The sequence below is a fragment of the Octodon degus genome, unplaced genomic scaffold (genome assembly GCF_000260255.1).
Source record: "Octodon degus isolate 3935 unplaced genomic scaffold, OctDeg1.0 scaffold00193, whole genome shotgun sequence".
Taxonomy (NCBI): domain Eukaryota; kingdom Metazoa; phylum Chordata; class Mammalia; order Rodentia; family Octodontidae; genus Octodon; species Octodon degus.
In genome coordinates this window covers 2,771,590-2,786,468 of record NW_004524769.1, presented here as the reverse complement: position 1 = coordinate 2,786,468, position 14,879 = coordinate 2,771,590, and the positions used below count along the sequence as shown (strand labels likewise).

At 39.9% G+C, this 14,879-nt stretch overlaps 1 protein-coding gene across 1 annotated transcript in view; it reads right to left on the bottom strand.

The window, feature by feature from the left end:
* Kif18a (kinesin family member 18A) overlaps nucleotides 1-14,879 on the bottom strand; it is a 70,262-nt gene that overhangs the window by 19,657 nt on the left and 35,726 nt on the right. The window lies entirely within an intron of this gene.

Sequence of the window (14,879 nt, the reverse complement as noted above, 5' to 3'; positions counted from 1 at the left end):
TTCAGGTGAAATATAAAATGAAAAAGACCTAGGTACTGACACTGGTAGGTTTCTCTAAATTTGATGGCTTTCTGGAGAACAATATTGGCAAAGCTTTGTTTAAGAGCCCTGCCCTGGCCTGTGTAATGCTTATCCATTACTAGCTCAGGAAATATTTAAAGGGGTCTATAGGACGCCTTGAGGGATAATCCACAAAATTAAAAATGTACGTTTTGGGGTAGACTGGTCAGTGTTCTCCTCGCCTGTTCCTGAGTGATGGCTAGTCCCACCTGAGAAGCTCACCCACCACAGACAGACACAGGCAAAGATATTTTGTGGACACGGTTCAGTTTTAGATGCCTCTAAAGACTTCTGAGCATCAACACCACGTTTAAAATTAACTGTACATACAGCGCTGCAGTGGTTAGGTGGACAAAGAGCACAAACATTTTCATCATCAACAGCCCAGATTTTAAACGTCAAAGGAAAGGCGCTGAAAGCGCACTGACATCCGTGCTCTGGGGGGCTGTGCGGTGCAGAATGCTTCCCGGCTCACTATGTTACAGCTGTCTAGTGATTACCTCAAGCTACTGATAAATACGTGGGGCCTCGTTAAATGCCTAGAAAAGAAGTAGAGAAAGTTTAGACACCTGCTATTTCCTATTTCTTTCAGATTTCTGGGATTTTAATACTAGTGCAACAAAAGCAACATAAGCATTTTTACTTTGATAAAGAAATATGAGTGTCTAATAAATATATGAAAAAAACCCTTTGATAAATAGACTGCATATACATACCTTAAAGGAAATACAGAGAAAATGTATTGGCTGTATTCTTTTCTTAGTCAAATAAATCTACCTGTAAACTCAACCTACTGTAATATTTGCATCATTCAATATTTCACTTTTTCTAAAAAGTGTATCCTACAGATTTAGCTGAAGACTCTGAATTGTTTCTACAAAAAAGTTTTTCATGTCTACATTTTTAAAAGTATTATTAAGGAATGTTGAAATTTTCTTAACTTTAAAAAAATTCAAGGGCCAGCCAAACAGCTCAGCAGACTAAGCACCTGCTTAGGCAAGCACAGGGACCAGGGTTTGATCCCTGGCACCACATGCCTCACTGGCTCTGCTCCCAAGCATGCTGAGCCAGCCACTGAGTCCAGATGTGGTGGCACATGCCTGTAATCCCAGTGCTGGGGAGACTGAAGACAGGAGGATCACTACCAAATACATTAAAAATAATAATGGTAAAATTAAAAATTAAAATAATTTTATTACAACTTTTTAAAAATGGAAATTGAAATTGTTACTTATTTCTACGTGACATTACATATAATGTATAAAATACATTAAAGATTTTTACCTTAATATACTAAAATAATTAACTAGGTCAAGATAGAAGAAATAAAACAGTAAGCTAAATCTTTCTCATATATAGAAATTCCATACAGTATTTATACATGGATGAGTTAAGACAGCAGTACAGCACAGCACACAGAAACACTGAATACTGAAGATTGCTATAAGTCGTCAGCATGCATTTCTATAGAAAATAGAAACATTGTTTTACATGTATGTTTTAAGACTAGTTTCAAGCAATATTCGCATATTTTTACATGTAAATGGTTCTCATGATAAGAAAATGTCCTCAAATCAGTGCACTGAAAATGTTCAAATTATTTTAAACCAAATGCTGGCGTTTCAGTCCAGCCCTGTACAGGAGGAAAAACCCCTTCAACTTACAAACATCTTGTAGGAGCAGAGACTGAGTGCTACAGTCAGCAGCTGGAACCTCCACTGACTGGATAACCAGAGAGCCGCAGTGGCAGCGAGCTCCTCCACACAGTGAAAATTTAGTATCAGGAGACCTTAGGGGGAATTTATATTTCTTGGTCTGTTCACAGCCAAAAGAGTGACACACTCGAAGGTGTCCCATCACTTACATTTGCAGCCGGTAGTGCTGAAGTCACATCTTGTCTTCCAGTTCGTCGCTCATTTACCTGGAGGTCCGTAAACTGAGTAACGTAAAGTCGTAACATGGAATGCACGTAACGACCCCCATAGATCCCATTCACTCTGCACACCCCAGGGAGAAGGTGGCAACACAGTACTTCACCCCCAGTGAGATGCTACCACCTGACCACTGTGACTGGGAAAGAAAGTCGGTGGGTTACATATGGATGACTGTGACTTAGAGCCGGGTCACATGACACCAAAGCCTGAGGTGGGCTCGGCCCAGGCTGCACTCTCCAGCACGCAGCACCGCCGGGCAAAGGCTGAGCGCTCATGTATGTTTATGCTACCATGTCCGTGTACATGGATGTGGCAGTCTATCTGAGAAAAGTAGTGCTAGAAAATTCGTGAGAAAAGTGGTAACGGCAAAGCCAGGCAAAGGAAATGAATAGGTAATTCATTAGTAATTATAGTTAGACTAGAAACACACGACACTATGTTTACATCACCCACTTACGACGGCGGCTCGTATTTAGTTAACACACACGGGCATGCAACTTGACAGCATCAGACGCCTTCTCGCGCGTGCACTCCTTGACCTAAGTGCTCCAACTTCAGGGACTCAGCCTAAGAAAACACTTAGACAAGTTGCAAAATGAACACGGACAGATGTGCAGGGGTGCAGCTTAGGGTAGCGATGAGCAACAAGACGTCTGCAGGGGATTAGGTAAATACACAGCTAATAAAAATGACTTATATTCCTACTTATTGATAGGAAAGTATGTCCCATCAAATGGCTCGGTGAAAAACAAAAAGCTGGTTTTCAGTTACATGTCTAACAGATGTTACGCTTTTGTTTTTAAAAAGAAAGCAAATGACCTATGTATGCTTTGAAGAGTCCAGGAGGCTATTAAAACAAAACATGCACACAGATTGATGTAAAATATTTTTACTGACTTGCCTTATTCTCAAATTAAGGCTAAACATTTATTGCCCGGACAATAACAAGTTTGAAACGTTACGCAAAGTGGCCAAACCCAGAAATGAACGACCACTTCCAGCTACCCACAGAGTTAAGGGACTATTCCTCAGCGAGGGGAAAGGCGAGGGGCTGCCACAGCTGTGCGGTGGGATGAGGAAGCAGGGCGGCGCCGCGAGAGGCACGCGACATTTGAGGGAAGACTGCACAGGGCGTCACCCGGCAGGGGCGATCAGAGGCAGGGCCGGTCGCCCGGCTCTGACTGGGAGGCTCCTGATGGGTCCCCTAAATACTGCACCCAAAGAGGAAGGCATCTAGCCGCAGGGCAAGGGCAGGCGGGAGGAGAGGCACCAAGAATGGGGGCCAGTTTTGAGGTTCCTATAATTACTCACATCTTCAAATTTTCTCAAAATGTCAGACAATAAATTGAAATAGGAAACATCATTCTCTCTCTCTGTCTTCCATAAATCTCTAAGACACAACTATTGACAATTCATGTGGTTTCATAATGTAAGGCGTTCCACATTTATTTTTTATTCTTTGACTATTTCACAGATGGTTCCTTTAAATAAAGTGACTAGGTAATTTATCTCTAATGAGTTTACAATCCCCCTAATAAAAAATGGACAGGCCTTTTGAGGTCATCTTTTGATGTGCCATATCACGTGCTCTGAATGATTTTGCCCAGAGGAACTAATTTATCAAAAGCTAAGACGGCAAATGTTAAAAGATTTAGAGCTGCATGTTAGCGTAAGAAGTGGTACGCAGTATTTAGCAAACATGAGTCATAGGCTGCGAAGGAGGGCTCCTGACAGGCAGGCAGTGGTGGACGAGACAAGGTCGAATCGCAGCCAGGCTCCGAAGGGCGGCAAGATGCTGCCTTCGCCAGCACTCCTCTTAACATGTGCACAAGGAGGTATTTTTAGAAAACTACGATAGATCGAAATTAGGTGGCAAAGTTCTAAGGTGAAATCAAGTATTAATATATGCATTTCAATAAACACTTCTAGGCTACAGATGATTGATACCATCACTGAACTAATCAGAAATCTGGATTCTTTACAATAGCCTGTGACTCATGGAATTCAGCGCTGGAAAAGATACAAGTGAATGAATTTTAACTATTTCAAAGACGCGCACCCACAAGGCACCACCAAGCTGACCGAACACCCTTCACAGGGCCTTTGTGCCAGCACTCTGGCTGTCACAGCAGTGATGCCGGCGAAGACAGCACTGGCCACACACAACACACTGTGAAAGAGAGCACAGATTAGAAAACTGGTGTAGTCCTTTAAAAATAATCCACCACTTTATAAGTAATAAACCAACTCTAACCTTGTGATATTTGCATCTGCGGGAAACAGCACAGATCATGTTTCCAGCCCGGCTTCATTTCCCAGTGTGTACCCACATTTATTTCAGGAGAAAACAAGGGACAATGCGAAGAGCCCTTCACTGACAACAACAGTGGCTTGCAGGTGGGGTGGGGCACAAGGGCCACAGGGAATTCATCTGGGGCCAACAGCATGACTTATACCATTGGGAATGATTCCACTTCGTTGCTATGTCCAAAAAAATGTGGAAGGTTTAGTCTAAAACATATTTATTGCCTTATATTTGTTTTATGAAGTAGAATAGAGATTACTCTTTTTTTAACATGAACTTTGCTTGTATTTGAGTAATCTGAGGGAAAACCGAAACTATATTCAGTCAGAACTCTATATTCAATAAGAATATCTGTAGTACAACAGGCTGGTTTCTGCAAGGATCTTTTATTGTGCTTTGAGATAAAACCACTGACATAGGGTGCAAAACTTTTTTAAAAAGGAAAGGTTAGAGACAGAAATATTACTAAATGTGAGTTTCCAGATGGATAATGAGGAAATCTTGACTTTTTATTTAATGTCAGAAATTTTATCAGCTCCATAAATAACCCGCTGACGGCACCCGACCCTGCCCAGCACTAGCGCATAAGCGTTGTCTGCTGGACCCAAAATGGCTGCGTGCTTTACCCTAGGTCAACGGACACGCCAAGTAATAGCCCCACCAAGATCTCAGTAGTGATGCCGGCAAAGAATTAAAACTTACAACATAAAAAAACTGGCTTTCCCTGAATAAGAATAGATGTTTACTAATAAGGCTGTCTCTAGAGTTTATTTTGTAGGTATACCGAGAACCAAAAATAATTTTAAAAACCAAAAATAATTAAAAAGTATTAACTCTGCTACAGATCAAAAAACTACAATGTATGCAATACTTAAATACTAACTCGCAGCCCTAGAGAGACAAATAGGTGAAGGAATAGAAGTAAAAGTCAAAGAACAACTGCACGCCCACAGTGCTCTGGCTCATGATTCGGGCTGCGCACGGTCCTGGATGAGAACTGAACAAATAAATCCCTGTAGTAGGTGAGCACTGAGCCCGACCACTGGGACAATTCAGTTACGGCCTAACTTGGTTCGTGCCAGGAACTGTGCAAAGAAGCAAGTGTGTGACCGCGCAGCACTGGGCTCAGTGTGCAACATAAGGACACTGCCAGGGCGTGCTGCGTGCAAGTGACAGGCTACCTAGAAAAGCAAAGCTACACTCTTGCTTGATATCTCTTATTTATTTGGCACAGGGTCTCGCTACGCAGCTCAGACTAGTAGCGACCCTCCTGGCTCGGCGTCCCCGCGCTGGGGCCGCAGGGAGCACCAGCTGGCTCACATGCCTGGCTCTGGGTGGCGTGACACATGTTCTGGGCACCAAAATCAGGTCCTGGTGCTTGCCAGGCAGGTATTTAGACTGCTGAGCTACGTTGCTCATCATCTGATACCAAAATAAATTAGAAAATGGAGGGGAAAACTTAAAGTTTATGCAGGAGGGGCTTTTGGAGAATGATTCCTAAGGCACTAAGAAAAAGTAGTTTTATGACATGGCAATCTGCAAACTCGAGCACTAAGATGGACACTTCAAATAAGGTGAAGAAGAAATGACAAAATCTACAAGAAGGGTATCATTGCACTCTGTATTTTGCAGGAAAGACTACTATTCCATGGTGCTCTCATCTAGTCCTAAGGCTTTAAATGTCATCGAAATGGCAACGTCCTTCAAATTCTGCGTGTCACTTAGACTCTCCTGAACAGCAGATTCCTAGCTGCCTACATGAGGTCTCCACTTGGATGCATCTCAAATTTAACTTGCCAAAAACGGAATTCCCCATGTTTTTGCCACCGCCTTTCAAACCATCTCACCTCGTGTTCTCCACCTCATTTAAGGTCAGTCCTTTTAGATGTCCATCTCAAAAATTTCAGCTGTCTTAAAACTCTCTTCTACCCCAAAGCCAATGCCAGCAAATCCTGCTGGTTCTCCTTCCAACATACATTACAGATGCGTGTGGTGGTACAGGCCTGTGATCCCTGCTTTCAGGGGGCTAGGGCAGGAGGATCACCATGAATCTGAGTCCAGCCTGGGCTACATAATAAGTTCAAGGCCAGCCCGCACTACATAGTGAGACCCTGTCTCAAAAACCCAACTCAACCAATAAAACTCCCGGACTCTGCCCTCACTACCTCACTGCACATCCGGCAAGGCTGTCTGTGACTTGCCTCCCTCCCCTATTTCCTTCTGTTGTTTTCTAATAGCCACATGGCTTCTTGGCCACTCTGAATATGCCAGGCAAATCCTTGTTGAATGCTACACATTTCCCAACTGGAGGTTCATCTCCTGGCTATCCACAGGGCTGACTACGTTAGTTCCTCCACACTTTGCCAGGGAGACAGATACACCTCTGTCCTGTTTAAAGCAGGGAATTAATTCTCCTTCCTGCTTACACTCCTTAGCTTCCCTTACTCACACAGCACACACGACGTCCTAAGATTCTGCTTAATTTACTATGCTTACACCAGGAAGGTGAACAGAAGTAGGGAGTCTGCTCTGTACTAGGGCCTATTCCCTTGCATCAGGTAAGTTAGGTGCCCTGCACACAGGAGAAACTCAGTATTGATGAAGAAACAGACAGATATCCTCATACATGAGCCCTTGCATAGAAGCATAACTTTTTGCAGAAGACAATTACACCAGAAGGATGGTCAAATGAAGGCTGGCAACCCACAGAGAAAACCCACAAACCCTCAAAGAAAACATTCCTGTATCCTAGTAAATAAAATATTTTAGTGATACTACTGTGGCTATTGCTTCACATCTTTAGAAACGCAAACAAGAACTGGGCTGTGTGTGTCTTTCCTATTAACACTTCCACATTCTAGGACTAAGAACAGTAAGTGTTTATAGGCCGACTCATGTGAATTTTCCTTGTTATTCTTCTTTGTCTCAATTCATAAAGCAAACTCATCATCAAGCCAAACGTCGTTCTCTGAATGTTCTCAAAAGAAAGTATATATTTATAAAATGCAACATGTCTTTCCTTTTAGAGGCAAGCAAGTATAGTTTAGTGATGACAAGTATAGTTTATGTAATTACAAAGTACATGAGATATGGATTTTTAAATAAGTAACAATGAGCATCAAATAACAGGTGGTCAGTATTTCTTAGTATTGGTGCTAAAACCCTATTTCCTCTCCAACATCTTGAATCCATTAGAAGGAAAGATTTAGGCCCCAAAGACAGAGGAGAATATAAAAAAAATTTTTTTTACTTTCTAAATGTCTCAGCTAGATCAAGTCAAATGACAGTATTTTATTGCATAAAAAGTCACTAATGGAATGCATCCAACTTCCCTAGCCCCTGAATATACAGAGCTCTTCTGCTACTAATACAGACGCAGTCAAGTCAGACCGACATCTCCTCTGAAGACAACTGAAGTCTACACAGCACACAAAGCACATGCCGGAGGGCCCTGGCCTGTGTACAGGCCCACAGAGACTGGAGGTGCCAGGAGGACGGTGACTGCTGCCGTCGCAGCTGGGGCTCCAGAGTGCCTGCGGACGCCAGAGGGCGGGAGGAAGCATTGGCCACACTGGAGCTAGGGGGACAAGTGGCTCTGGGAGGCTACACCCCAAGTCACTCTGCAACAGGACACGGAGGCAGATTTGAGATTATAAAAGTTAAAAATGCAGTGCAGTTAAAGTACTAACACACCCAAACAAATATATGTGGGACTAGAATTGTTTCAGACTTTTCTTTTTTTTTTTTTTTCAGAACCGGGGATTGAACTCAGGCCTTTGTGCTTGCCAGGAAGTGCTTATTTTACTGAGCCATCTCCCTGGCCCCTCAGATTTTTAATTTATTTTTAAACTCTGGAATATTTGCATAGATTTTACTGGTTGAGCTTCTCTAATCCAAAGATAGTAGATGCTCAAAAAACCCAATAGTCTTGTCTTATATTGGTGCTGTTTCAAGCTTTGGTGCATTTCAGATTTCTGATATTTGGAGTAGGTACCCTCAATCTGTACAGCATCCTTGTTTTAAGAAACCAATCTGATATAGGATCAAATAAATAAAAAAATCTGTCCTCCAACCTGGTTAGTCAGTTTCTAGGAATCTGCTACACACAGGCAAATATGAACACACAGGTATATTCTTTAATGCACTGTTCATTAACAGAACTTTGATTAAGTAAAGTATGGTTCATCTATTTCTGGGGTTGTCAAAACATAAAAAAGAGGTAAATTCTTCATGGAAGTAGGCTACACATCTTCATAATGAGCTACATAACTGAAGTTATAGGTCACAATGCAAAACATTCCAACATTCATGTGAAAACCAATCAAAAACCTAAAAGATCTCTCTCTCTTCCTCTCTATTCCTCTCTCTCTCTCTCTCTCTCTCTCTCTCTCTCTCTCTCTCTCACACACACACACACACACACACACACACTCCTACACCACCAAGCAAACATAACTAAACTTAACATTCACCATCTTGAAGACAGAACATAAGATTAGGGTTCTGGGGAAAGTCAAATAGTGTTTTATTTCTTATTTTCTACATCTTCTGAATTATTTTTAACCACAATTATAGATGGTAGTTAATTAATATATTCTACACATACTTCTTAAAGAGCTAGAAAATGATATGGCAAAAGAAAAACAATAACATATAAATGGTTAGTTATATCAAGAACAAATATATTATAAAATATAGAATTTCATAATTTTAATCTTATTAGAGGGTAAAATTTAAAGAAAGGTGGGAAGCAAAGTTGTTTCATCAAAAACGGATAAACAGATTTTACTGCCAGAGCGATTCTGAACATTAGGGTATACCTCATCTTAGATTCTGGGAAGTCATATGTTAAATGAAAAGACTCTGAGGCTCATTTCCACATTAATTCTCATAAAACAGCCAACTATATTAAAAACTAACTTATGCAGACTGACATATAAAAGAATCTTGTCTGGAAGAACATTGGTAGACTTGTAAGCTCACTCAGCCCCCAGTGTGCAAGCGTGGAGCTTGTGCTGATGTCGGTACAAACTTTTAAGAACTTAAAAGGACTCTGAGTGGCCTGCAGGACTCTGGAGAGCTGCGATCTGGGGGCCCAGTGCGCACAGGCGTAGAGCTTCCCTGGCGCCTGGTCATCCATTTAAGAACTTAGGAGAACTCTGGGCAGCCTGTGAGACTCTGGTGAGCTCTGGCATTTAACTAACCTCCAGTGCACAGGTGGGGAGTTCGTGCTGGTGCCAGTCCAATATTTTAAGAACTTAAGAGGGGTCTGGGTGGCCCATGGGATCTTGGTGAGTGTGGCCCAAACCCACCACCTACACTGAAGCTTTGCTGAGTGTCAGCCAGTCGCCTGCACTAGCGGTGAGAGCCTTGGTGAGTCCTCCCCTGTTCCCCATTTTAGGGAAATCTTACTGACACACTTCTCAACAACTTGCCCACTGCTGCTAAGTCTGGGTGATTGATTAGCAGGAGCTTCAAAAACATCCAAAGGCAGGAGCAAAGGAAATCTCAAACCTCTAGCCCACCCAGAACAAATCTAGGAGACCATCAAACACAGCAAGTAATGAAAAAGACATATAAGAACTAAAAATCTCACACCTGAAATTTCTAAAACAATAGCAACTGAAGTATAGAATTAAGTCCATTGGGCTACAGAAGAAATAAGAACAGAAGTAATCACTCAGTTCAAAAAGAAATGACAACAATTTTTGTGAAAGAATTGCTCAGGATAGCTAAAGAAGACACAGATTAAATAATAGATAAAAAATACAGAATAGAAAAATGATGGAGGGGCTGGGGAGATGGCTCAGTGGAATAAGCGCTTCCCTGGCAAGAGCAAGGGCCTGAGTTCAATCCCTGGCTCTGCAAAAAAAAAGATGGAAAAAGTGAATGAACAATACAGGAAAGAAACTGAATGCATGAAACATTCAGAAAGATATCCAAGATATTAAGAACTCCATTGAAAGCTTGCAAAACCACTTGAATGAAACTAAAGAGACTTTCAGACCTCAAAGACAGTGGTGCAGCTAAGGAACATGAAAGAAAAGATCTCTTAAAACTAACAAGGAACCAGGAAAAAACAATTCAGCATCTATAAAAACACAAAGAAAAATAATACAAGAATAATATGTGTCAATGAAGCAGTGGGCGACAGCACAAATGACATAAAGACTATTTTCAGAAGTACTAGCAGAAAACTTTCCAAATATTGAGAAAAGAAACACATACAGACAAGTGAGGCATGTAAAATTCCATACAGCCATAATCACAACAATCTACACCTAGACACACAATAATCAAGATCTCAGAACAGACTATTAAAAGGTGCTAGAGAAAAAAATCGATAACCTAAAATGGAAAGCCCATCAGAATCACAGCAGATTTCTCAACACAAATCATCAAATCAAGAAGAGTTTGGAGTGAAGTATTTCAGATACTAAAAGAAAATAACTTCCAACCTAGACTGATGTACCCTGCAAAACTATGTATCAAATTCAATGGAAAATAAGGTCCTTCCATGACAAAAAACAATTGAAGAAATCCATGACCACCAAACCAACCCTACAAAGAGTACTGATAGATATTCTGGAAAGAGACATAAGTGATCACAGCTCCAAACATAACAGATAGGGACCATCAAACAGAGCAAGTAATTAAAAAGAGGGAAAAGGTACAGAATGAACAGCAGGAAAATAACATCACAAAGATAAGCCAATACATATCAGTTACAACAATCAATGTAAACAGTCTCAATTCACCAGTCAAAAGAAACAGAGGAGCGGAGTGGATTAAGATACAAAATCTAACAGTATGCTGCATGTAAGAAATACATTTAATTCAAAAGGAAATTCACAGACAAAGTCAAAAGATCAAAAACAATCTTCCATGCCACAAGAAATCAGAAAAAAGCAGAGGAAGATATGGTTGTTGAAAATATCAACTTCAAAAATCATTCAAATAGATAAAGGTCACTACATACTTGTTAGGAGAAAAACTGAAAGAGGAAGAGATAACAATTATAAATATATATGCACCCAATGTAGGAGCACCCACCTACATGAGACAAATTTTAATGCACATGAAAAAACAACTGAGCAATACTACAATTGTAACGGGGGACTTGAACATGCCACTGTCACAAAGAAAAAGATCAACCAGGCAAAAAATCAGCAAATAACAGAATTAAACCAAACTTGTGAAGAAATCAACTTGGTAGACCTATACAGAGCATATCACCTAGCAACAACAGAATACACATTTCTGTGAGCTGCACCCAAGACATTTCCCAAAATAGACCATATATGAGCACACAGAGCATTCTTAAGCAAATGCAAAAGAACCGAAATTATCTCTTGCATACTTCCTGACCACAGTGCAGTAAAACTGGAAATTATTGACAAAACAAACTACAAAACACCATAAACAATGGAAATAATGTAACAACCTCCTAAACAATCAGTGGGTCACAGATGAAATTAAAGAACAAATAATAAAATATTTACAATCAAACAAAAATGCAGATATAACCTACCAAAACCTGTAAGATGTAATGAAAGCTGTCTTAAGGGGCAAATTAATAGTGGTACACTCGCACATTAGGAAAACAGAACAAGCCCAAATAAATGATCTTATGCTGCACCTCAAGCTTCTAGAAAAAGAAGAACAAGGCAACCCTAAAGCCCAAGGAAGGTAGAAAATTATAAAGATTAGAGCAGAAATTAATGCAATGGAGATGAATCAAAGGGTTGGTTTTTTGAAAGAATAAATAAAACGAAAAATCTCTAGCCAACCTGATGAAAAAAGGAAAAAAAACCCAAATCCATGCAATAAAGAATCAAAAGGGTAAAATCACTACAGACCCTAGAGAAATCCGGAAGATCATCAATATCTACTTCTAAAATCTTTACTCTCACAGGACGGAGAACACAGAGGAAACGGACAGTTTCCTAGACACAAATGAAATGCCAAAGTTGAGTCTAGAAGATATACATATTCTCAATAATCCAATAACTGGAAACAAAATTGAAAATGTAATAAAAAACCTACCAACAAAGAAAATCCCAGGTCCCAATGAATTCAGAGCAGAATTCTACAAGAAATTTAGACAAGATTTAATGGCAACTTTTCTTAAATTCTTCAGTGAAACTGAAAGGGAAGCAATTCTCCCAAGCTTATTCCTGGAGGCAAGTATTACTCTGATTTCAAAAGCAGAGAAAGACCCAACTGAAAAAGCACACTACAGGCCAATTTAATGAATATAGATGCAAAAATCCTCAATAAAAAAACTAATAAACAGAATGTAACAAATCATCAAGAAGATTATACATCATGATCAAGTGGGATTCATCCCAAGAATGCAGGGATGGTTCTCCATATGCAAAGCCATAAAGGTAACAAACCACATTAGTAGAATCAAGAACAAAAACCACATGATCATGTCAATAGATGCAGAAAAAGCTTTAGACAAAGTCCAACACTCATTTATGATAAAAACCCTACAAAGAATCAGCATAGAGAGTCTATATCTCAACCTGATAAAAGCCATCTACGAGAAACCAACAGCCAACATCATATGAAATTGGCACAAACTGAAGGCCTGCACTTTAAAATCAGGAACAAGACAAGGATGTCCACTGTCTCCACTCCTACTCAATATAGTTCTTGAAACATTAGCCAGAGCAATTAGACAAAAGAGAGAAATAAAATGAATAAGGATTGGAAAGGAAACAAAATTATCATTATTTGCAGATGACATGATACTCTACATAGAGGATACCAAAAACTCCAACAAGAATATTGTAGATTTAATCACCAAATTCAGTAGTGTAGTAGGATACAAAGTCAACACCCCAAAAATCAGCATTTTTATACACAAACAATGAATGCTCTCAGAGAGGAATTAGGGAAACCATGCCTTTTACAGTTACATTCAAGAAAATGAAATACTTAGAAATCAATTTCACAAAGGAAGCAAAAGAGTTATACAGTGAAAATTATGGTACTCTGTGAAGAGATTGAAGAGTATTTGAGAAAATAGAAAGATAATCCATTCTCCTGGACAATAAGAACCAATACTGTGAAAATGGCCATACTCCCAAAATTGTATTCAATGCAATCCTAATTAAAATACCATTAAGTTACCTCACAGAGCTAGCAAAAACTTTCCTCAAATTCATTTGGAACCAGAAGAGACCTAGAATATCGAAAGCAATTCTGGGAAACAAAGGAAAGGAAGGAGGTATCACGATTTCTGACCTGAAATTATACCATAATGGTACTGTGATAAAATCAGCATGGTACTGACATGGAGGCAGACGTGAGGATCAATGAAACATATTAGAAGATGCACATACAACTGGAAACACAATCAGTCACCTTATCTTTGATAAAGGGGCCAAACATTAACTGGAAGAAAGAACGCATTTTTAATAAATGGTGCTAGACAAAATGGCTTTCCACATGCCATGGACTAAAGCTGGACCAATGCCTATTACCACGCACAAAACTACAGTGAAAATGGATCAAAGATTTATTTATTTATTTTAATTTATGTATTTGGTACAGGGTCTCAATATGAAGCTTGGACTTGTAATGATCCTCCTGTTTTCAGCCTCTCTAGCACTGGGATTATAGGTGTGTGCAAATATGCCTGAACTCAATAGCTGGCTCAGTGAACCTGGAGGTGGGGCCAGCACAGCATGTGGTACCAGGGATTGAACCCCGGTCTCTGGGCTTGCCTAGGTAGGCGCTTAGTCAGCTGAGCTATCTCTCCGGCCCTAAAGATTTAAATATTAAAATAGAAACACTAAATCTTCTAGAGGAAAATGTAGGTAGAAATCTTAGGAAGACATAGGGGTAGGCAGAGTCTTCATGAACAAAGGCTGAACTGCACAGGAAATACTTCAAAGAAGCAAGAACCGGGTTCTCCTTGAAAAGTTTCTGCACTTCAAAACAAATCCCTGACAAAGCAAAAAGAAAAATCTACAAACTGAGAAAAAATTAGAGCCAATTGTCTCTCCAACAAAGGCCTTCTATTTAGAACATATAAAGAATGAAAAAAAAAAAAAAAAAATCACCCCCTCATTTCAAAGACTCAATCCAAAAATGGGCATCTGAGATGAACATACACTTCTCAAAGGAAGCAATACAGATGGCAAATATATAAATTCTTTTAATATCATTCATCATTCAAGAAATGGAAATTAAAAGAACACTGCCATTCCATCTCACCCCAGAAAGAATGGCTAACATTAAAATGTCAGCCAATAACAAATGCTAGAGAGGCTGTGGAGAGAAAGGAAAACTTCTCCACTGTTGATAGAAGTGCTGACTGATATAACCACTGTGGAAATCAGTGTGGAGATTCCTTAAAAAGCTAGGCTTGGAGATCCAATTCAAGCCAGCTATTCCTCTCCTGGGTATTTTTCCAGAAGAACTGAAAACCTCATTCCACAGTGATATATGTGCACCCATGTTTATAGTAGCACAATTTGTCATTGCTAAATCCTGGAAACAACCCATATGCCCATCAACTGAAGAACAGATAAAGGAGATATAATATTTTTATACAGTGAAATATT